This window comes from Cinclus cinclus, chromosome 1 (genome assembly GCF_963662255.1).
Source record: "Cinclus cinclus chromosome 1, bCinCin1.1, whole genome shotgun sequence".
Lineage (NCBI taxonomy): Eukaryota > Metazoa > Chordata > Aves > Passeriformes > Cinclidae > Cinclus > Cinclus cinclus.
Window position 1 is genome coordinate 50,381,119 of NC_085046.1, and position 24,928 is coordinate 50,406,046.

Sequence of the window (24,928 nt, forward strand, 5' to 3'; positions counted from 1 at the left end):
TTTTTCAAGATGTTCCCTGTCAGCACCAGTTGCACTTTGTCAACTTCTGTCCCCATTTAGCACAAAGTATTCCTGGGAAATTTTCACTCAAATAGCACTTGTGGATCAGGCTGCAGTTGCTCCTTGTGCAATGGTCCGAGTATAAAGCACCTAACAAGGTACATTTTCTGCTTTTCTATCCACAGGCATGAGTTACATCACCTCTGTGCCTACTGAAGGTCACTGCAATATGTACCAAAATCTTGACATCACAGACTTCCAGCATTTCTTGACTACAGAAAAAATATGAAGCCACCTTTGCCTTATACCTTTGCCTTATACTTCCTGAAAATAGTAGTGCTAGAAAATAAGCAACCTGGCAACAGACTCTAGGTAGAAAGATAAAAGCTGGAATACAGTATCCCAGGCCAAAGGAGAATTATTATCATATAGAACTTTAATGATGAATGGGCTCATGGATCATAAGTGATATTGTGCTAAAATCTGTGAGAGCCTAGGACAGCTGCTTGAGATTTGTGTGTGTTTAAAGGCACCCCAAAAATTCTACTCTGCATTCACACATCACATGAAAGAAATTATAATATTCAACCTAGTACTCAGTAACCTGGTGGCAGAGCAAATCCATTCCACATTATAGAGTACAATGTAAAGAAAATATAATGGATGTTATAGGTTTGCAATAAATAAAAATGCCTGGTGTCTCCTCCATTGGCAAAGAGAATGTTTCAATACAAAAGAGGCCAAAAGATAATTTATTTTCAAACAGCTGACTTTTCCAAAATTCTCTTATCACACTCCAGAATAGGACACCTTTTCTGAAGATATTCAATCCAGTAGTACTTACTACTTTAATCAATACCTAGTTACAGAAACAGTAAGGAGAAATAAATGAAAACTTATTAATCACCAGCTCTCTGTAGGAAGTCTTTTAACATTTACAGACCAGTGTTAAAAGCACACTATTCTGAACTAGCTATTTGCTACACCAATTGCACCATTCAACATGTATATTTCAATAAATATTTCAATGTTATTTTCTTTCTACAATGCAGGCTCTGCAGGAAGGGGATAGAGGGAGAGTGTTCTCTGGATTTTGGAGGAAAATTGCATCTAAATTATCAGTATTTGAGTAGCTATACAACAAATTGCATCTATGATATTTTTACTGATTTAGAATGAACTTCAAAGATACTGTATCTGTATATTCTGAATTAGGACAGGAATATATGAATGGAACACAGTCTGTTTAAAATTTTCATTTTTATTTTAATTCTGTTTTTTTTTTTTTCTTTTCTTCAAGAGCTTAGACTCACTGATTTTAGGTTTTTTCCACAAACAGAAAAAGGAGTTCTCTCCTGAAGGAAATAAGTATCACTCCAAGTCAAGGGATTCTTCATATACCACACATTAATTTATAGCTTAATATCTCAATTTCCTCAATCCAATAGGATCCATCTAAGATTTGACAAGATACTGACTTCAAACCTGAAATTACTGGGCATGTCATAATTTGAACTAAAAGTCCAGGATATATAGGTTGCCATACTCACAGGTTCCATTTCATGCCATTAGGCTAGAAGTGTGGGAGCTGTTCTGTGAAAGTGATTTTGTACGGACTGACACTTCTCCCACATATATGTTCTTGTATATATCAAAGACTAACAACTTTGGGGAAAAAAAACCAAAACAGTTTCAGGAAAATTTAGCAGTTATCTCCTATAAGATTCCTCTCATGACCTGACTATTATGTTTGACAAAGTAACATTACATTTTGGAAGCTCTGAAAAATCGTTTTTGCTTGGGTTAAGATGTTATCCCATAATACCCTTTTTCTTTTTAATAACCTTAAGCAGTAGGATTTTCCTGAATGTCTATCAAATGAGATCGTGAAAGACTTGCTGGTTGATAATATTTGGTGTTCATAGAAGGTTAATATTTTTAAAATAAAATTCAGCTGCCAAATTTGTCAGCAGAAAGAGAAGGAGGAACTTCTATTGCCAAAAGAGCCCTTGTGCAAGAACAGAAACCAGGATTGTTGATCAGTTCCCCATCTGCAGGTGACTGTGCAGCTTCCCAGACGGATGTGTCTGCTTCCCCCATCCCTTGACACACCACTATCACTGTGCTCTTATATCAAAGAGACACAGTATTTGTGATTTCTTTCTTGTCAGTGTTCTCTGTCAGCTAAATCCCCTGTACTGTCTAATGTCCCTCTCCTCTAGCAGGGGAAAAGGGGGAAGAAGCCGTTGCGCTCTGACTGAAAATTGTGCCATATGGCATATGTAGTACCTATAGTTTCAGATACTGGAATAAAATTTGGAAATATTATTGCAAATCCAAGCCAGTTTCTTTCAAATTTATAATAATTGTTAGATTGAAAACACTACCATCATCAGCATAGCAGCACACTATACTGAGTATACCTAGTATACCTCAAATTCAGGAAATAAGAAAAAGTGCCCTTTCCAATAAAACATGAAAAGACAGTTTTCAAGAGACAAAAATAAAATAGATAAAACAAGAAGTCATGTAGCACTACTTTTTTAGATTTTGTCTCATTTCCTCAGAATGTTATCATAAAAAAGTCATTAAAGTTAACAATGCATATGTCTATTTCTTTAGCTTTCCCCCATTACCCTCAATACTACTTGCTAGAAGTCAGAATTTCATAAAACTAAACAAACTTTTAGATGAGGATGTGCTCTTTACAAGCAAGTGATGAAGCTGTGTGATTAAAAAGACAAAAAAAACACCCTTAATGACATCTGTCTGCTTTATACCTGATAATGTTACAGAACATCTGCTGGATGTTCCTAGAAAAAGAACTTCACAGAGACACAGAACTGTACAAGTCAGCAAATCAGCCCCTGAAAACCTTCATGTCTTCTTTTTTTTTTTCTTCTTTTTGCTTGAGGAAAAACTGCAGTTTTCTCCTTTTTAATGGTATTCCAACCAGACTTCCTGTATCACCATTAACAACAGTAAGAAACCAAGCATAAACAGCAAAAAATCTAGGACAAGATTGTTCAAAAATCACCGAAGATGATTGATAGTTAGGGAGTTTTTTATGAGGTTTCCTGGCACCTGCTGTTAGGGCTTACAATGACAGGGAAGTGGCCTCCTGAAGTTCATTGAAATTAAAATAAAAGATGACAAAACACTGAAAGTAGAATTAAGCTATGTAGTTAACCAAACTCCTGTCTTTTACCTTCTCTTCTACTTCAGCCTGGCAGCATTCTTTAGAGAAGGGGCCTAAAAGTATGGCAAGATATGAGCAGATTTTTCTCTGTAATAAATCCTATCAAGAGGACAATGCTATTGGAGATGGCAAGATTCTTGAAATGCATAAAAGACATTTTCTCAGAGATACCTCTCTGTCATTCAAACTTGGTTAAAATTTGCTTGGAATGAACTAACCTGACCCTTTTCCTTTTTCATTTTTGGGGGGGTGTTTTTTGTTTTGGTTTTCTTACCTTCATTTTGTAAAAAAGAAAAGAGAAGGTAAAACATTAGAGCATCAGGAGAATTCAGGCAAAAGTTCTTCCCTATAATATTTTCACTAACTAAATTTATTCTTATAGCTACCCATCTGTACTGTCACAAAGAAAGTATGAGCATGGGAATTAAAGGAAAACTATTTCAAAATGTATATCTAGTAATACCTTTGTGTGCTGTGGTTTTGCACATTTCTCTACTATATGATGCAAGAGAAGATTTTTCAAAAGTTTGGTATGGTTTCAAATGTAACACCTCACTGTGCAACTTTGGTTTTAAATATTTTCATTGTACAGGGTTGCCTAATTGCAGGGAATTTTACCATCCCTACTTTACAAGGAGGAAAGCAGGGATACTGGAATTGTAAATGTTTGCATTTTCATATTTTGCAGCAGAAGAGCAGTAGAAATAGAAATACAAGCTAAGAAACTCTACAGCAGAGTAACTCCCTGTAACTATGAAAGAAATTATTAAATCTGTGCTTCTCTATCCGGTCTTACAGTACAGTTACAATGATTTGTATTCACAAGGACTTTAGAAAAGGAATGGATAACATAACTATTTATCACATGATCAAACACATGCTTTTAAACAGGGAAAATGAAGCTCGAAACTGTCAAAGTGCAGGGTACAAAGGTAGAAAAAGTAATAACTTCTCCTGTTCCTTTTCTTTCTTTTTTGAGAGATAAAACAAATTTCCCTAAAGATATGTTTGTTCTTTTCTATACATTCAAGATGTCAAACTGAAGGGATTTTGACACCCATTCATTCTTAAAGGGAGAGCTTAGCCAGCAAGAGGATAAAATAGAAAGGATTACTTCTCCAAAAGTATCATTCAAAATCTTGATTATACCCTAAAAACAGAGGAAATGCATTCCACTACTTTCCAAAGGTAAGTAGCTCAAATAATGATGGCAAAATGAAGTGACTTAATAACAATTTAAGAAACTAAAAAATTTAATTCTTTAAAATGTTTCTTTTTGTATTTCAAAATATGCTCACTCTGTAAGTGACTGACATAATAGCAGAGAAATGAACATGAATTAACAATAATTTAGATAAATGCAGGGAGACAGAGTACTGTGAGTACTTTGAAATATTTTTGAAAGAGTAAAATTCATTAAAAAATGGTATGGGTGCAAGGTAAAACTATCTCTGTGGCTCAGCTCCCTGCTGAGAAAAACACTAATGAAATGCATTTAAAGACCATTATGTATGCTGTCTTAATGAAACCCATAACCTTCACCTACACTGGCCTGTGCAAGAAAAATCCAAAGAAAAGCAAAGCATCTGTTGGCATATTTGGAGCTCGTGTCCCTCCACTGATATGTTACACCAGAAAACAAATGTATCCCAGGAAAGTAAATTCTTTACAATAATAAATTAAAAGCACTGGTGGGAAGGAATTGGACGAGGAAATGGAGGAGAGGATTATGCTGTATTTTAGGCCATAGCTCAGTCCTTCAGTACATTAACAGTCCCCAAAAACTTGAGAAAGTGAAATTCAATTGTCTCCTGAGTAGATCTGCAGCTACAACACATGGCAGGTCAACTATCAGACAAAATATATTCTGAAGTACATGATCCTCTATGTGGCTCAAAAAGAGGACTTTTCAACTTTCATCTTAACTGAAAATTCACAGGAACAGATGGTTGGTACATGATCAAATTGTTGCATGCAGGAGGTGCTGGTAACACCAGAGAAGCCTGTGGGGCTACTACTCTGCCCTTCAGCCTACAGCATCACTCATGCCCTCTCCTGTCTGTCTAGCAGGTTGCTCAAGTACTGTGCTCAAGACAGAAGGTCTCCCCAGCAGGAGAAACCAAAGGAGGCCCATCTCAGACCACTATAGCACAGTCTGGAAAGTCCTGGATAGTTTGGAAAGCTTTGCAAGTGGCAAGTTTGAAAAAAGTTTAAGGCAAGCTCCTACCTGAGTGTCAGTGAACCCATTTCTGCTTCTTGAAAGGCTATATAAACCACTGAAACATAAAAGGAAAATAACTTTGCTCATATCCTTGACATATCTATATTGCTTTCTTCCTTTCCAAATGAGAGGTGGGGGTGGACACAACATATTGAACACCCTGGCAACTGATATGAGGCTTGGGGTTTTGGTCTTTCTGCTTTGTTTTCTTTTAATTGCCAGATAGTCAAGAAAACACCAGAATCAGGCAGAATTAAGTTACAATAATCCACAGTATGTGCTCATTAGTAATATAAAACACATTATTATGTTTCTGTAGTATTATATATTAGGATTAAGGCTAAAAAGTGGAGAGAAACAAGGAAAATAACATTATGAGTATTTACTAAATGTAGGAGTTTGAGAGTTGTTATTGTTTATTTTGCCACAAGGTACAACCACATTATGTTTTCTCAGGCAGCCTAGGAGCTTGTCTTTTTCCCTCCCAAAAAAACCCTTTCTTCCCTAAAACCCAATTGTGCCTTTTAAACAACTCACTCTCCCCACTGAAAATTATGTCTCCCTTCATATCAACCAATGTTTAATGAAAATATTTGAATTCCATTATTCCATAGAAAAACATATGTTCTTACTTTCCATTATTCGCTGTACAGAAATCAAAAATATTTTTTGTTTTTTTTCCAGTAAATGATGTGGAAATTAAGAAAATATTTCTCATGTTTTCTAGATTTTAAATGCATTTATAATTCACTTTGGTTGTTTCAGATCAAGTTTTTGGAAGCCTGTTTTTTAAAAAAATAAGTGTACCCTTCATTGTAGGAATGAGTCGACTGAATCTTGACAGTTTTAAAAGTAAGCACTGCTCTTATGGCTGTATTCAACACTGCTGCATATACTGCATATACACCTAAAGACTACAACCCAAAACACTCCATATTTCACTATTACTATACAGTGGGATTTTGGAAGAGAGTTTGAAACATTCAAATTCCTGCAGCACCTGGGAACTTAGAGCACCACAGTCATTCCTGTCAACTTTACTTGCTTTACTCTTCAAGTCTGATTATCAGTAGGTACTTAAGAATTATACTAGAATGTCTAATTATCTGTATAGATAAAAGAAATTCCTGCGCCCTTTGCTACCATTAATGATTTTAAGTTCCCTTATGCCTGGTTAAAACAAAGAGAGTTTATTTCCTTCTAATTCATATATTGTTTTACATATATGAAGACTCCCAGCCCCACCAGAGTTTATATATTTTCAACTTTACCTCAGATCTGTTTCTATGTAACTGCATAAGAAAGTGTCTGGATTTGAAACATCAGTACATTACTGTGAAAGCACCAAAAATCTCATGCACACTACTGCCTCACACTGGAATTCTGATATTCTTGGAGGTAAACAGCTGAAAGACTTGACTGCCCCTCTGCTGGAAGCAGCATAAACTCCACTTTTCCATTAAATTCTAAATTAAATGACAACCCACATGCAGAAAGAGGCAGGTTTTCTTTCCAGTGTGGCCAAAAAGGGAACAATCAGGTTCTTCATATTGGAAACACACATAATAGTGAAAAACACCACAGGATTTCAAATACATTTGTGTGTCTTCTGAGGTACATGGATTTAAATGCTTTGCATATTTATTTTTATATATGAAGTGAGAATTTTTATAGGTATCATAAAAAATTGGTATCCACTGTATTATTCAGATACTTATTTGGGACATAGAATGGTAAGATAAAAGATAATGAAAATATATTATCTGATTGTGCAAAGTTTGTTTTGCAAAACATGCTTTTCTACAAGTGCGAATTGAAGTGGGTAATGTAAATAAAAATGAAAATGACAATTAATTTGAGTACTGTAATAATCCCTGTACATATACAGAAAATCTATTTTTGAGAGGCACTGCGATTCTGTAATAGATTGGTTGCTTTAAATCAATAACTGACTAGAGAGTATGTCTGTAAACAACACATGATTTTCTGCACTGTAACAATGGTGGTGGTTTGGCACAATTTGTGATGAAAACAATTAATGTACAGATTGTGAATCATAATAAATTTCTAGAAAATTATGTTGTCTTACTGATTTCACCAAAATAAGTCAACATGGGGGCAGGTTACCCTCATTGAGAGTCTTCATAAGGCATTTGAAACTGGTTCAGGTAAATGCAACTCAATTTCCAATGGTTAATGAATGACGTGGTATTTTCTGGCTGTCTGCAAACTGCAGGACATGTGACTTCCTCAGAACACTTTATTCATTCTCAAGATGTTCATGGGTCTCTCCCAGGGGTAGGAGAAATTCAGACATGCCCTGCAGGTTTCTCGCCCTGCCACCCAAACGTCACAGACCTACTGGGGCACACTGGGGAATTTTTGCTTCCCATCCCTTGGGTTTTCTGCTGGCAAAACCAGGCACACCAAGATCTCCTGAAGTACTTATACAGATATTATCTTAAAACTAGTTTCCTGTGCTGTCTGAGAAGTGGTGGAATTGCATTACAACAGGAGGGCACAGTAACTTTAGTTTTCCTGATGATGCTCTGACTCCTAATAACATGGTAGTGCTCAAAAATTTGTTTATGATTATGAGGTTTACCACATCAGTGGAAACACAGCTGCAAGAAATCTTTCCTTCCCTCTAATTTAATGAGGAGGAAAGATTTATTGATATTCATTCTTACCCATTCCTTGATATACACACTGATGTATTGAAAAAGACCACAAACATTTTTTAACAAAATCTTAATGTCTAGCAAGTATATGTAGGCTGCTGTCACATGTTATGTCCATTTTCCCCAAAGGATGTTCCTACCAGGTGACAGCTTCCCAGAAAAGGGTTTAGTTGCTTCAGCTTCCCCAGAGCAAATTAATTTATTTCAAAGGTCCCAGAACAGGGAAATCCACTCCCACATAGACCTGCACAGAGAAGATATAAATATGACACACTAGAGGACTACCAGCATGCAACTAGGCAAGTGCTAAAAAGGACTTTTCCCCTTCAAAGCATTTAACTGGGGGAGGCTGGAACAGGTTTTTCTCCCTTAATCACATCACTGGGAAAGGGTGGTGAACTCAAAGGGTTACTTCTGAAATCTGTTGGAGCTAGTACAGCAAGCTGGCATATCACATCTTATAGTATATTTCACAGATGTACACCCGAGTGACAATAGCAATTGGGAAAAATTCAACAAATTGGACTGTTAAAATATGAGTTTCAGGAAAGGAAATGGAAACTGTGCATCTGTGCAGACAAAGCTTTTTGACTCCAGCTAGATCTGAAACAACTGGATAGAGCAAATGCCTGCAATATGCAACCATTCCACACATGTTATAAACACAAGTTATGTTTGTTTAATTCTGTGCTTGCATTTGCTTTGAGATGGAATCATTATACCAGATCCAAAATTAGAAAATATTTTTACTTACATAATTGTTTTTACTTATCCCTGACTTTTTTGCCCCCCTATATCGCCTACGTTCTTATGAAATTTATTCATGTCAGTCTGTGTATCTAATTCTGTAAACCTTTTCTCAGCTGAGAAGTCCTCTCAAATAAACTTGATCCACTTTAGTATATGAAGTCAATAGAGCCATTCATTGCTTAAAGGTAGCCAAAAGACCTAAGTGCATGTTACTGTGGGGGCCTGAGAAAGAAAGGACTATTCATGACAGTAAGTGCTTTCTAAATCATCCCTACACAGAAAATCTTATCAGTGCTACATATTCAGGCTGACTGTTCTATGGAGATTCAGAAGTTACTTCAGCATCCATTTAAATTCACTTCTAGAAACTACATATATCTGAGTGGAAGATAGTCCTGAGCACTTACAAAGAAGTAAACAAGAAAACGTCACTAAACATTCTGAGTTCGAAGGGACCCACAAGGATTATCAAAGTCCAACTCCAAACTTGACACAGAAGAGCCCCAAGAATCACAAATATGAAACTTTAGAACTTTTAGGGGTACTATCACAATGCTGAAATATTAATAGGGGGCAGTAAGCTAAGCCAAAATATATTCTCGTGACTCACACATAGCATCTCTTACTACAGAATAACTAGGGTCTTTCAATATTAGTTATAAAACACATACAAAATGCCTTGTAGAGTGGTGAATTAAGTCTCAAGAGCAGATTATTTCTTCATACTGGCTGCAGTTTCTACTGCATTTGGATAAGACTGATACTAAACAAAAACTCCAATTACAAGTTATATTGCAATAAACAGTGGGGAAGATCTCACCTTTCATAGTTTTCTTTCATCTAATATCATTCCTTTATTGCACAGATAAATCACATTTTAAATCCCTTGGCTCCAAGTATATTCACTTTCCCTGCTTTTTTTTTAATAAATAAATAAGCAGAAGTACCAAGTGCCTGCTAATGACATAAAATAAAATCATTTGCCAAAATATGACACAGCAAAAATACACTGAACTGTTCTATCTTTGAGCCTCCCAGTATATGGTGAATATATGGTAACTCCTTTGTACCTGCAAGTATCTGCTCTTCAGCAGAAGAGAATAAAAATGACTGCATGTTCCAATTTTATAGGGCATACTCTGGGCTAAAATTATAGATGTTTTTAAACCCTGAGAGGTAAGTCACTGAGGTCCCTTGCTGTGTATTGATTAAAAAATAAATGGGATCGTTACCTTGTTAACAAAGTATCATGAGGAGAAGCAGTCTCATGGAATTTCAGGAAATCAATTTCATGTTAAAACTAATTTCTTTTCTCACTGTTTTATGGAGAGGAGGATGTCAAGGTCTAGATCAAATGGTCTGAGGACATGCTGAAGAATTACAATCTCCAGAGTTCAAATTCAAGGCTGATACTGAGCCAGGCTATGGCCATAAACCAGAATATTAATATGTTTGTAAACAGGGAATACAAACTTATTCTTTTACTATGGCTCTATGAGAGTAGTTGAAGTATCCTAATCTAGTCACTTCAAAGATGGCTGAACCTTTGCTGTTAACTTAAAATGGAACAAAACTAAGAACCTGCAATTGCACAGTGTTTTGAATGTGAAGATTGCAAGCATCTTTCATAATTATTGATAACATGAAGACACAGGACAGTAACAGTTCTGCTATTTTTTCCCTTTCATAACAAGCTTTATGCTAGATAAGCATAAAAAACCTAGTTGTTCTCTTTTTTTTCTTCCTGGAAACAACTACGATTTACCCTACTAAGGATCCAAATACTGCTCCCTCTGGTATACTGAGTCTCAGAGCCAGCTAAAAGCACCTTGTCATAATCAGAGGGTGGGTAAAACCTGTTTGCTGTTTATCCACTCCTTTCAAGGCTCTTGTTGTTACAAGAACATGTATGTACACAGAAAGTGCTAATCTAGTGCTTTGAATCACTGGAGCTTTTCCAAGTCTGGTTCCAAACAGCAATCAAAAAGATGATCTAAACTGTATCCTCCTTTTATTTTTTGTTCTCTGAAATATTTGTTATATACCAGTTTTGTCAGTTTTAGATCCTACCTTTCTTCAGAATCACAGGTTTGGTTTTTGATCTATTTTAAGGGCTTGAAAAATCTGGAAAACAAAGTTAAAAATATAGCATCCCTTTATTTTATTTTCAAAAGGTTAGGATAAGATCAATAATTTTAATTTAAGCAAGGTTTAAAAACTAGAAGTTTAAAAACTATGAATTTTTAGTGAATTTGAGAAGTTTTCTATATGTATCTTGTATTAGTTGAACCTTTACTTTTAGAGACACTGAAAAGTACTTGATTTCCATTTGTATTGTTTTTGCAAGAAGTAACAAAGTGATCCTTTGTACAATACCTTAGTATTTCAGACATTTGTAAAAGGAATTCTCAGGTGGTTTTTAAATTGTAATTTAAGACAGTATAACATGACTGTGTTTATTTCATATATAAGAATCCCATCCACCAAAATCAAAATTAGTAAAAGTTAGCATGTAGTCTAGCAAATTTGAGACCAAGTCTCAACACCAAATTTAAAATCACTGGTGTGGGCAATTCCTATCCATATTGAAAATGGTAGTTTTTAACATTCTTAAAGTAAAATTCCCAGTAAGAAAAAAAAAATGTTTTAATCATTAGATTAAATGTTTATGTTATAATGAATCTTTTCTTAGATCACTCAACCATTCTTTGCCTTCACCAATATGAAAATTACTTCTTCCACAAGATAAATGAAATAGCTTTGGCCTTGAAAATGCCTAAGGCTAACCATGAATGCTGTTAGAAAAAGCAGTAGCACTATCAATAGTATGTTTTTAGCACAAAACATGTATCAGTCACCCTCCAATTTTAATTTCTTGGCTTGAAGATTTCATATAGATTCTTCTTTAGGCAGATACTTCTCTTAGGTAAGTTCTTGTGTTCAAATACCAGATAGCTTTACACACAGTATATCAATTATTCCCCAATCAGTGATTTCTGTTGAGATATACACTGAAATTACTAATCATCTTCAAGACAGATACACGGATATAACATATTAACACTGTCTAGGACAGGGTGAGAGATGCAGAATGAAAAGTACAACTCTTGAGCTGTCTCAGGGCTGGTGCCATTCTCTGGGTAAGGCAGAACCAGCACAAAGCTGCTGCAGGCAACTGCCTTGATGGCATTACCCATAATTTTCTCTGATTACAGGAAACAGCCAAAGATATTGCAAACCACTCCTTAAACCCAACAGAGGTTACCAACAGCTAGTTTGTCCTTACAGTCATAATATAACCTTCAAATTTATTCTTGTGCTACACTCTCCTGGCCATTACCAATTTTCCTACTGTTTCAACTATGTCCTCATGTGATCTAAGGTTATTTTTTATATTGTACTACTACACACATTATAAAATATCTTCCATCACTTCCATATACAAAATGTAAATTTAATATTCACAGAAGTCTTCTGCATTAAGTCTACTATCAGGTCCAAGCCTTCCTCATATTAAAAACTCTAGTTGCTGTCTTTTTCTCCTTTTTGCCCTATTTATGAAGAGTTCTATTTAAAACTTGTAGTGTTTTCTCATTTCATAACGTTACTGAGAATCTAGATTGAGAGCATCATGAGGCTTTTTTACCCCAAGTGCTTCTCTCTTCAGGATTTCTTAGGCTCTTTTTCTAAGAGTAAGGGGACTTTTTCCAGGGAAGAGGCAAAAATTTGGGAATGCAATATATATTGTTCATAAAATAAATGACATATTATAAACATCAACTCGCCATGATCACTGGAAGGTTTATAATGAAAATGTTTCCTAATATTTTTACAAGTACCATTTCCTCCTTTTATTTATAAAATGCTTCTTTTGAAAGTTAAACATTTTAATTATTTTAATAATTCATTGCAGAGTTCATATGAGATTTTAAGTCAGGCAATGACAACTAGATATTCCATCTGGAACATTATGAATGTATTTTAGCAAAACAAGGTAGAATTGCCTGTATAAAAATGCTTGCAGCATGTTTTATTCATATTCAAATCTATTTCTCATATATAAGGGAAAACTGATTCTTAGCTTATGTTTACTTTCAAAAACTTTTCTCATAAAACATTAAGTTGTAACTATCATGATAATACATTTTATTTTGAAAAAAATATTTTAAGACTTTAAAAGTTAAAAGAAACATTTCCTATTCACTCAGCCAAGTCATGCTTGGGCAAAATTTTCTAGTGTCCTAATAATAGTCCTGTGATCTCAGAACTTGCAACATATTAGTTAAAGATGAGTAAACCAGCTTTGTTTAAAAAAGCAGTAAGTTAGGCTCACTGGAAAAACAGCAAGGCAGAGGCCAAACATTCACCTGAACAGGGAATTTGACATGACCTTACAAAATGCTGACAGTAAAATATGAGAATGTAGTCCAGAAATGTGCAGGAATTTTGCCATACTGGAACGTATGGCAATAATATTTCCTCAATATATTGCACTCAGCCATTTCCAGAAATAGTAACTAGATGAAATATTCACAGGCAAAAGCTCTTGAAAAGTAAGAGAATTAGAGTTCCATTTTATTTTGTTTTCCTGCGATTTTATTTTCAGCTGACCTTCCACCTTGCCTAAGCTTCCAGTTTCTCTAAGATATACAGATTCATTAGTGCAGAGGAAGATCATGCACTCCTAAACAACAGCTTCCTAAGTCTGAATTATCTAAAGTTCCTCACAATGCACAAACTGATCATGAGTGGAAAATTTGCCCTACTGCCAAGAAGCCTCTTCAGAGAGTAGCTGAATGAAGCCCACACAGTGGAATTCTGTGTTAATAACATAGCAACATAATTTTTCAGACTTTAACTATGGGAATAGTAAACAGCCTTGGGAATGAGCTTGTGGTTCTGAGCTGGCCTGCAGATAGGGTCCTGTAGATTACCTGTTCATCTGCTCAGGAGATATTTGCATTTCTTATGCATATTCTGAAGCAGTCTGCAGGCCTTTAAGGATAAATATCCCAGTCTGAGAATCTTTATTTCTCAACAGGCAAGATCCATATTGTCTTTGACTAACTTGATCCTTGGCATGCTATGCAAGCTTTCCAGGAACTGAAACCCATCCTTTACTGGGCTTTTACTAGTCATAAGTACAAAACTATTGTGATGATCAATATATTTGAAGATTTTCAAAGACATCTTTGAAGAACAATTCCTTCTGAATCCAGCAGGAGATACTGAAAGACATAACCGAACAAAGGAAAACTTTCACCTTTTGGCTGTTCTTGAGCAAGCAGAGAAACATGAGATGAAGTAATATAAAATAAGAGAAAGATCAGACCCTTTTCTTTCAGCAGCATAGACTAGCAACAGAAGTCTTCTGCGGTCTCAGATTATTTGATTTACTGCCTACAGAAAACCTAATCAGATACTTTGGTTTTGAGAAATAGTACTTAGGTAGTCCTCTGTGCTTGCAGGATTATGTTTAGAAATCCAATAATTATCAAAATCCTAGGAATCTGATTAAAACTCAGGTGATCTATGGGAATTTTTTTTTCTGTTGTAAGCCTCACAATTTATGTCTGTGGAAGCTGTGAGAGGAAACATTATCATTTGGTGTTGTGACATTCAAGACAAACCTTTTGGTTTACTTAAAGTTGGATGAATCTTGGCTCTTTCTGAATCTGGCAATTTACTTGAGGAAGGAAAAAAAGTCACAAAAGTAGTCACAAGTATCTTATCTGTATTTACCTTAGCTCAGTGTGGGAAAAACAAAATTAGTAAAATGGTATAAAAGAAGACCCTAAAATCTTACCATCAAACCTTTAAGAAAATTATGTCCTTTCAAACTCTCATACAATTGATTCCTATATTCAAAATGGCTTTGTATTCCTCTTTCATGTAGAAGAGTTATGAAAGGGAGAAAACAGATCTCAAGATTATTACAGTGCCAGGATAATCCCTGGCATATCTATAGCAAATTAATTGGTCAAAAGGGAAAAAGATTTTGTGTGCAAGAATTAATTTAATGCTTTGAACATGCATGTCCACCACACCCAACAGGTGATCTCCTGGCCTTAGTAACAATATTGGAATAGGTTTCCTGTACAGTGGCCTGAAACCAGCTCCCTGAAGTATCTCTTGCCTTTTCCTGCTGGACTGCTGCTGTATTTGCAGAGCAGTACTAGGAAAAATGACTACCAGCCAAGAAAGTGCAGTGGACTTCGAGAGCTGTGCAGAGGAACGTCATTATAATAGGTTCTCCTGCATTCTCATAGTGCTTACTATTGTACTTTCACAATTAAAATATAAAATATAAAAAGTATAAAAAATAAAATATAAAAATATATCATTATATATTATTCCTATAATAACTACCTGATAATAGATGTTTCAAGTTTCATATTAGAAGAAACACTGAGTAATTCCAGTATTATTGTTATTTCAGTCTCTCCCAAGGAAACATGTTCTTATATTGAGCCTGTTAATAGCTGTTGAACTAGACCAGGAAGGTCATAATATACTAAATACACAACTATTTCAATGTTTGTATGAAATGTATATGCATGAAGGACTCAAAAAGATGCCAGTTGCCAAAAGAGATGTTTCCCCCAAAAATCCCAACATAACAAATAATGTTTTCCATTCCTACTCAAAATTTACCTGCAGTACTTCCCCAACTCCCTATGAAGTGTTTTCAAGAGTTTTCATGAATTTACACTGGCACTTGAAATCATATTACAACATTTATAGTAGCTTCCTTGTTAATGTGATGCAATATAAATTTTATAGGTTAACCTACAACAGAAATGTGTTTACCTCCTAATTTTGTCTTATTTTGCATAAAGAAGCTCTCAGTTTCTGAAGTTGTACCAAAACTTCACTATTATTCATTACAGCAGTTCCTTTCAATTCTGATACAAACACAAGTATTGGTATGCTTTTTCTTGGAATGTTCTTCCAACAGCTAATAACTAATGTACAAACACATGCAAAAACCCAAACCAAACCGAAAAAATACCCAAACAAAAAAAACCCAAAAAACAACCAAATAAAAAACCCAAAATCAAACAAAAGCCCCACATCCCAACCAAAAAAAAACCCAAATAAATCCAAAGAACCAAGTAAAAAAAAAAAATCCCTAAAACAACCAAAACACAACAAACCAACCTAAAATAATTTCAGTAATAAACAGAACTATGAATAGAAACAAAGACCATTATTTTCATGCAGAAACAGTGAAAAAACTGAGCACAGAGGAGTTCAGTGGAGAAAACGGGCTTATGGGAAAACTAATCTTCAATTATTTTCTGTTTTCCTCATGGAAAATACCCTTTATAATAACACTGTTGATCAAAACGAGAAAGCTATGCCTAGGACTTGGCTTGAGGCTTACAAGTAGCAAGGATTCTGTGCAACCAGATGAACAAATATCATTCAGCTATAGGCTGCCATGTTGATGGAGGGTGTAGAGGCTACAATCCTTTGCAAAAATTGTCCTGGGCAGTAAAGGGCAGCCAAAACCTGAACTAGAACAAATCTCTATTGCAGCTGGAAATTGTATCAGGGTACAAGTTAAAAATGGCAGAAAAGGAGGAGAAAGGAGCATCCTTTCTTTAGCTGATCACTTTGTTGACAATAAAAATAAGTGTTTTAGTATAAAGAATGTTATACAAGTCTATGCTAAGCCCAAATCTGCCCTTAGGCAACCCTGGACTCCTGAAATCTGCTCCATACATGGAAATGATAAAATGATAAGGTTGCAGTTTTAGCCATTCGCTTCCCCTCTGATTCTTGAGCTGACAGGAGTATTTCCTAAACAGCCTCAATCAATACACTTACTTTCTCAGAACTAGCAAAATATCTGGGCTCTCTGGAGAAATTTGCTAAAGTTTTGTTGTGCCTCAGAAGAGCAGAGACCATTAACTTGGTTGAATTATACCAAATTACTTGTAAAACCCCTTTGATACAAGACACTGCCCACAAGGGAAAACTTCAAAAAACCATTTGAATTATGAATGGAGATGGATTCCAATACATGCCTGTGCAGAGAACAAAGTAAATTTTTTTTTAACCAAATAAGAAATAACCTGCCATTCTGCTATTATTAAGATTTTATCTCATCATTTATTTTCAACTGACATAGAAAATGCAAATTACCACCCCCTGCCTGGCACTTATATATTGCTTTGTTCACATGCCTGAAACAAACTCACATCAAGAGACCACCACTGTACTGCACAGCACATTTATTTTCCTTACTATGCTTTATAAGTCTATTTGGTGCATTTATCATATAAAATAAGTCTTTTGCAGAGACATACCAACCGATTTATTAGAAATCTTTTATGGGGCTTTTCTCCAGCCCCATCAAAATTCTGGTATTTACTGGTGCTTAGTGACATTTTATCTTGTTTATATAGAAAGCCCAGGCCTGGAATAAACCTTGTCCTTTTCCAACTTGGTCCACTCTTAAGGATTGTTTTTGGGAAAGGAGAGGGGGGCCTGGTTCAAGCAACTGGTCTGCTATTATGCTATCATCATTCCCAGTCCTTTCACATTGAGAGAAAGGAGCCAGTTATAGGTAAGACATTTACAACTGGAGCTTGTGGTGGTCCCAGTGATAAGAAAGAGAAAAGATGAAGCTTCTCAGTTTCCTAAGGATGTGCATGGTTCACCAGGGAAAAAAACAGTCAGAACTACAAATGAGATTCATCAGAACTGCTGAAATTCTACCACAACCAGATGTTTTATTTTATACTTGAAATCCCCAGCCATGAATAAGTAACTCCTCATTTTAATCCTTATTCTTTGTAATTATCTGTCATTCTCATATAGAATCAGAAGATATAAATTGACACAAAAAAACCTCTTGCAGAATGCATGAATTTGGACTGCCTCGTCAAGAAATTAATTTAAAAGAAATGGGAACACATGCATTAGCAAACTTTCTCCAGCATAACTTGGTGATTCACAATTAGCTACCAAGGCAAACTGATCTAAACTGTGGTAAGGTATTTTCATGGAAATTTATTGTGAGGAAGGTGTACTGCCTTAGGTGACACCTTCTCAAGTATTTTTTATGTGCTACTGTAAAACAATTCCATAATAGTCTAGTACAACGGATATGTTTACGTGATAAAGAAAAGAAAGCTTCTTTCAGTTACTTGAGCAAAAACAGTCAGTTTTCCAATTGCTTTGAGCATTCCACCTCACCAAAGTCTCCATGTAAAAATGCCAGTGATATTCAACTTTTTAAAATCCATTTTCTCTGCACCTGAATTCTCAAAATATTTACAGTGAAAGTCAATCTCTATGAAACCCCGACCTTAATGAGCAAATTAAGCATTACCAGGTATATACATTTATCATTATTATTATTTTAAACAGACTAATGAACTTATTAGGTCATAGGAAAAAAGGAAAGATAATGTAAACTATTAAAATCTGACTGACAAAGGATTAAGCTCCACTTAATCATGTGTTGAGCTGTGTACAGTTAATATGCATCTCTACTGTATTTTGCCCTTTGGTAATCCAATTATTAACTTTGTGATTCTCTTAATTAAGTTCCCTTCCTTTGGATGACCACTGAATAGTATTTATTTTTGCTATAACAATGGATGATAAAAAATGCTTTTGTGCACTTTACAACACCTAGAAAGCTGAAAACCACTGTCCCGTCTTCCTTCCTCTCTGGCTCCCCCAGTATTTAACATGGTGGGCATGATGGTTGTTTCCAGTAACACCAGAGTGCAAAGCTTTTTTTATCAAAATGGACAACTGGCTCATAAAATACTAATCAAGCCTAAAAATGGACACACAAAATAAAAAGTTCCAGAGAACCAGCCATAAACAGAGAATCGAAGGCACATTAAATCTGTCATTGTCAGAGCAGTGAAAATGCATCAAGAGTTTATAGAAGATCTATGAAAGATTTGGAGACAAGACCTGTGAAGGATTTGAAGACATTGGATTACTGGATTTCTTGAAATAAAAATTAGCATAAAGAAATGTTACAATATTCTGTTTAAATGACAGAAGGCTTTGAGCTGCTATCAGTATATGTGCACTGCACAAGGTGTGTTGGCTATTGCCTGACCTCAAGTTTAAACCTCCAAATATTTCCAAAATGTCATGTTTATGCTCAGAAGTAGGTTTTCATGTGACAGCTGATTTATGGTACTGACATAGAGGTCAGCATAGTCTCTCTTATTACACTTGAGAAGAATGGGAATTTCATGCCCATAGAAACAAAATTATAATTTCCACCTGTGTTGAAATCCAGCCAGGCACTGCATAGCTATTAAACAGGATTACCAAGTAGCATTTCTGACAGAAATTGCACAAAAACTGCCATTAAGGTTACAGATCATATGTTCTAGTGAAAACAGTTAAGAAGTAAAGACATTTATAAGAAATTGGTTCAAAGCGCTGTTAATTAACACCACAATTCTTTTGGTGAAGTCACAAAACTGCAAAACAACTGTCAACATAAGAGACCGACAAAAAAGAATGGCATCGGATGTGTATTTCAGTTTGCTTATCTGCTCATTTGTTTTAGAAGGAAAATTATTTAGAAGAACAGGGAAGATTTTGTTCTGTGTTTTTATAGCAGGAAGCCTGGTAACTGTTGCTTCTGCTTTCATTATAACACTATTCATATTAGTGGATTAAGGTGAATGTACTCACATTCCAAATGAATAAGAATTAACAACTTTTGACATGAGGCAAATCAGCTTCCCCATTTTCATCAAGTTAGATCGGGAATTGATACGTTCTGCACTTTGAGCTAATCTACATTTTCCACTGAAAGTGGAAAAAAGGGAACATTTTCTATTTCCACAAAAATTTTGTAGTCCAGAGATGCTGTCATAGGAAAGCCTTAAAAACAAGCAAATGGAAAGTTTCTAAAGAAATAAGAGTTAAGAGAAGTAACATATTTTGAAGTTCAAATTTGCTCCCTGTTTGCATCCATCTCTAGAGAAAGACTAGCTTATGTATCATGATATCTCACATGCTTTGGTTTCTTCCACTCCTTTTCCAAGTTTCCCAGTCACTTTGATTGTGGAGGAAAAACACTTGGAAACATGTCCAAAATTTCTGCACTTAGTGCCAGGTAACTTTTATATTCCTGCTGATGCTCCTAGTTGAGCATTTGAACACAAGACTGGTAGAATATGGAGTCCTGGGTAAAGCAGGAGAGAACTTGCTTGTTAATTAGGTTCTCAAATCTAGTGAATAGAAAAAAAAAAACTATACTTTGGGAAGTAATCCATGTTAGTCTACTATGCATTTCAGTCAGTGGGCTGCAACTTTCACATGTTAGAGAAACTGTTAGTCCATGTGGAAGGGACATTATTCCCCAACTCAGAGGGACTGCTGATTTAACTGCATCATTTCTGTTCATATTATATAATCCCATCATCATTTGTGACTCTTCTCTCTATACTCTTTTTTACTCACTGCATATGACATAAAAGCAATTTGCAGATGCTAAAAGCCCATTACTCTAAGGTACATAACCTCAAATTACTTAGATGTCTCCAAAATGGAATGATAGGATGACTAATATTAAACAGTTTAACTCATTTAAGTAAAAAAAAAAAAAAAAACCTCAAATATGAGTACAAATTTACTTTGTCATTGTGGAAAAATGTAAATGTAGGATTAGCTATTAATGCTGTTTGCTAAAGTTAAAGCAATTATGAAATTTATTTTGACAGATAAGTGAAGAATAAAAATTGTCCTGTAGATTCACTGAGATATCATTTCATAAACCAGGACTGAACCAACCTGAGGTCTTAAAATGGGACTTCATTTATTATAAACATGATATGGACCATCAGGAAATGTTTTGACTGCCAAATAAATAGATGTTTCCCTATCATTAGCCCCCAAATGTATACTGATATTTTGTGCGAACAGTCTGAGAGATGACTCTAAAATAACAACACTTTATTTCTATAACACAGGTTTATGTGTAAAGTGATCCACTTGATAAGGTTTGCCTACCAAAATAAATACTACTCTTCTTCACATGCTATGCTTGGAAGCTTTTAAAAATCCAAAAACATTCTGTTCAGCATTTACACAGCCCAGTTAGGCTCCAAGCTGGACTTAAGAGCTAGTGAACAGCTCAGGGTTATATGATAAAAAATTTCCCGCTGAGTCAAGAAGTCAAGTTCAAGTAAACCAACAAGTATGTCTATAAATGGCAGCAGTAAATCTGGGAACTACTGTCTTCTGACTTCAGGTTTCTCACTGCAAACCAAATAAGTAGAAATGGCAGTGATTCTCAAAAACCATTTTGACTCTGCTTTATCAGAAAGGCATCTCAAATTGACTGCAGGTTTTAATCTTCTCTGGATTTTTTTTTTAACATGCATAACATGGGTTTATTATTGTCACTTGGTGACAGTTTTTGGTGGAAGTTATTTCAATACTCCTGAAGTTCTCTCAAAAAAGTGAGACCAATGTGCAGCATCTTTTTTAATGGAGTACAACCTCCTCAAGTTCTGCACAACTGATGAGCTGTACTTTCTAGTCTAAATTATATCAAATTGTTAAATCTCTCTTCAGTAGTATATGAATGGATTTGCAGTGTTTTTCTCCTCTTGCTGTATTCTTTTGTTGGAAAGAATCATCTAGTCATTGGTATGACCTTTCCAGAATATTAATTTTGGCACAAACATTGTCCATGTTGGTTCTGAGGTTTGTCCAACATGAACGAATGCAGAAGTAACAACACAGAGCATAAAACATGCCAAAGCAATAAACCCCACGGGGATGTATTAGACATGGAACAAAATCTTTCTCTTTAGTGAAAGAAAAATCTTCCTCTTTAAAAGATTAAATGTCAGATTCTCTCTTCAGTAATTGTCCTGTACTGGATGCTCTGTCTTGCTTTCAGGTTCAAAACATCTCCCATAAATCAAATTCATTCAGTGAAATTTAGTAAAACTAATTTTTTATATAGTCTGTCCCTTTAGTTGCTGATTTGCAACATGTGTACACCTAGCTCAGAAAAAGCCTTGAAAAACATCATTATTTCAATAAGAAAATATCTTATCCTTGTAAGTGGTCAATACCAATATATGATTTCTAAACAATAAAACTCATCAGCAACTTTGTATTGCATCAGTGCATCCCTCAAGCAAGAGCAATACAACAGTTACTTGAAAACTCATCCTGTAACTAAAAGGTAATGGTTATCCAGCATTAAATCCTGAGTTCAGTACAGTTCCTGTACAAGCCATCATAAGTAGAATTTTCCAGTCATCTTTCTTGATTCTTGCTTCTGTTTATGCTCTTGTGATACTTAGTAATATTAAAATTTCTCATTAATGTTAGACTTTTAACCCAACATCATTCTACATGGTTAAATAAACTTCTTGCCCTTCAGGCCAAAAATTGGTCTTTTCCAATTACTATTAGCAGATCATGTAGTCATTTCTCAGATCAAAGGGTTATTTTGAAAGCTTCATATGATTTCTGTGAATATAGCATTAGAAATTTCTCCTTAATGCTCCCTAATTTCTTCCCAAAGGCTATCACATTGCTGTAGTTTGAATAAGATTTCCCTGTTGAATAAGAGTTGTTAGCATTTCAATGACCTAATCTCAACCAAGTTTTTGTTTCTCTAACTGAATGGATGCTTTAGCTACTTTCTTTCAGAATAGATCTTGAATCTTCCATTCCTCTGTAATACTTTCAATTTATGTAGGACAATCAAGTCTAAAATTATTACGTAAGGGTCACAGTGCTTAGAGAAATAAGACAGAAATTATTTCATCTAATGCAACAAACAAAAGGCTCAGCTAAGAAATGTCATCCAAATTTGGATCCAAATCGATCTTTGTTTTCATAAACTTTGTGTCTAGTCCAATTACATAATACAAAATATTGTAGACTTATCATTTAACAGCAACTAGATTCAAGTTAGGAAGTTAACATAAGGAAATTTCATTATAAAATTTAAAGTTGGAAACTGAGATTGTTTCAGGTAATATACAATCTGTAGAATTTAAAAGAAATGCTTTCAAGAATAATATAACCAATGTTTTACACTCATTTTCCAGTGAAAGAACAGTAAACTCTACAAATGGGAGATCCAAACAGAGAACTAATCAGGACAGCTCAGGACTTTAAATTATTACCACAACAATAATGTAGATTTATATAAAAATCTAATGCTTCTTTACTCAAAATTCTGTTTATTTTCTGCAAGGTCCCCTTTAGATCTACAAGTCTTTTTCCTCTTTTTTCTTCTATTTGCTAATACAGCACCATAAGAATCCCAAGAGACACTACATCTGAAGTCACAGCAGGTTTATTTTTTTAGTCACAGTCTGCTGACAAAGTTTGACTTAATACCGATATTGATTTAATACCAGTAATAGCCATATACAGAGCATAGTGAATGTAATAAGCCTCACTGTCCTCCCTGCTCTCCCCCACAGTATCAGTGAAGGCTCATTTTATGAAGATTACAGTCTAAATCTCTGGAAGTTATTTTTCAGGCCAATTATTTGGCTGGTAAAATGGGATTTCTGAGCAGGACTCTTTGATGTATTCTGGCAGTGATGTCTTAGTTAATTTATTGTATAAAGGGTCTATCTAAAGGACATCAAGATAACCCCACCAAACAACTCCCACACACTACAACTTTCCCAGATTAAGATGACTCAAAGGCAGTATTTCCACAAACTAGTGTTGGAAAGCACAGAGTGAAAGTGTTTTTACATTAGTAGCACCTAAACAGTTGGTAAAGACCAGACAAGAGAGGCCTGCTTCTGGGGTAAGGGGAAGAAACAGGCTACAGGTATTGAAGTGTTTTTTCAGTGCTTAGTAGTTACGCTCCCTCTAATTTGGTTAACAGAAATGGACTTAAATTTAGAGGCCTTGTGGAGATACTTCATAGGGATAATGCCAATAATGGCATTTAGTAGTGTACAGATTGATTTCCTACAATGATTCCAGCGACTAGATAACTTCAGAGAGACAAGAGTAAAATGAGAGGCGATGCGACATGCACATTTCATTATCAGTGATAAAACATGAACTCTGACTCTCAGCATCATGATTTTGTTATTGTACTTGCATCATTTTGTTTTCCTAAAGACTTGCATTTCAATATGCAAAAAATAATTTCATTTTTAGCTGAGTTGCCTCCAGTCAAATATTGTGAACTGGTCAGTTCTACTCCCATATAACTTTCCTACAGCTTCAGTTATTGGTGCTATTTCTGCTGCTAGGGACTTAGTTTGTGGCTTTATAAGTCATCCCATCCTCAGCAAATGAAATAGCCCTAATGTAAGACTTTATTTTCTTATAATTAAAAAAAGTCTTAGGTGATACAGTAGCACAACATCTTCTGCAGGTTAGACACCTCTGAAACAAACAGTTCAAACTGCAGTCCACACTGTTCACTATTCCGAGTGATCAATGTACACAGATTATTGTTGCATTACAAAAAAAACCCCAGTGGTACCTAAGCCAAGAATGATGATTCACAGATATGACAATGACAGTAGTTACAATGACTACATGAAACAAAATCATATCAGGTCTCAGGGTCCTGTCACCTTAAGATGTGGAATATGGACACAGGATTTGTAAGAAGAGAGGAAAAATCAAAGAAGTCAGATTTATATGCTCAGCTAAAAAAATCCAGTTTGGCTTTGCTTAAGAATTTTTCAAACCTGTAGCACATTGAAACTGATCACTGAATTTTCCTTACCCTTTAAAGCATGGATATGTGATAGGAAGCATACCTACCATTTTGAGCAGATGCACTGGTGCTGCCATGATTTGATGAGAGGCTGGCTGACAAGGGAATATGATAAGAAAATATCAGACATGTCCTGATATGGGAAAACAGGCAGCTGTTACTCAAAATCTTTATGACTACCTTAATGCAGAAGGTGAGCCAGATCTAACACAGCCTGCACACTAGGGATCAAGGGAAAACTGGCTGTGATTGCTAGATGGAGACAGGGGAAGGCAAAGGCAATAGCATACAATGAAGAGTGAAGGAGATATTGATATGAAGAGCAGAAGGGATAAACAGATGACACCTCTTTG

General features: G+C 35.2%; 1 protein-coding gene across 1 annotated transcript in view; it reads right to left on the reverse strand.

Moving 5' to 3' along the window:
- Positions 1 to 24,928, reverse strand: part of CNTNAP2 (contactin associated protein 2) — a 1,050,597-nt gene that overhangs the window by 652,931 nt on the left and 372,738 nt on the right. The gene's annotated exons all lie outside the window — the stretch shown is intronic.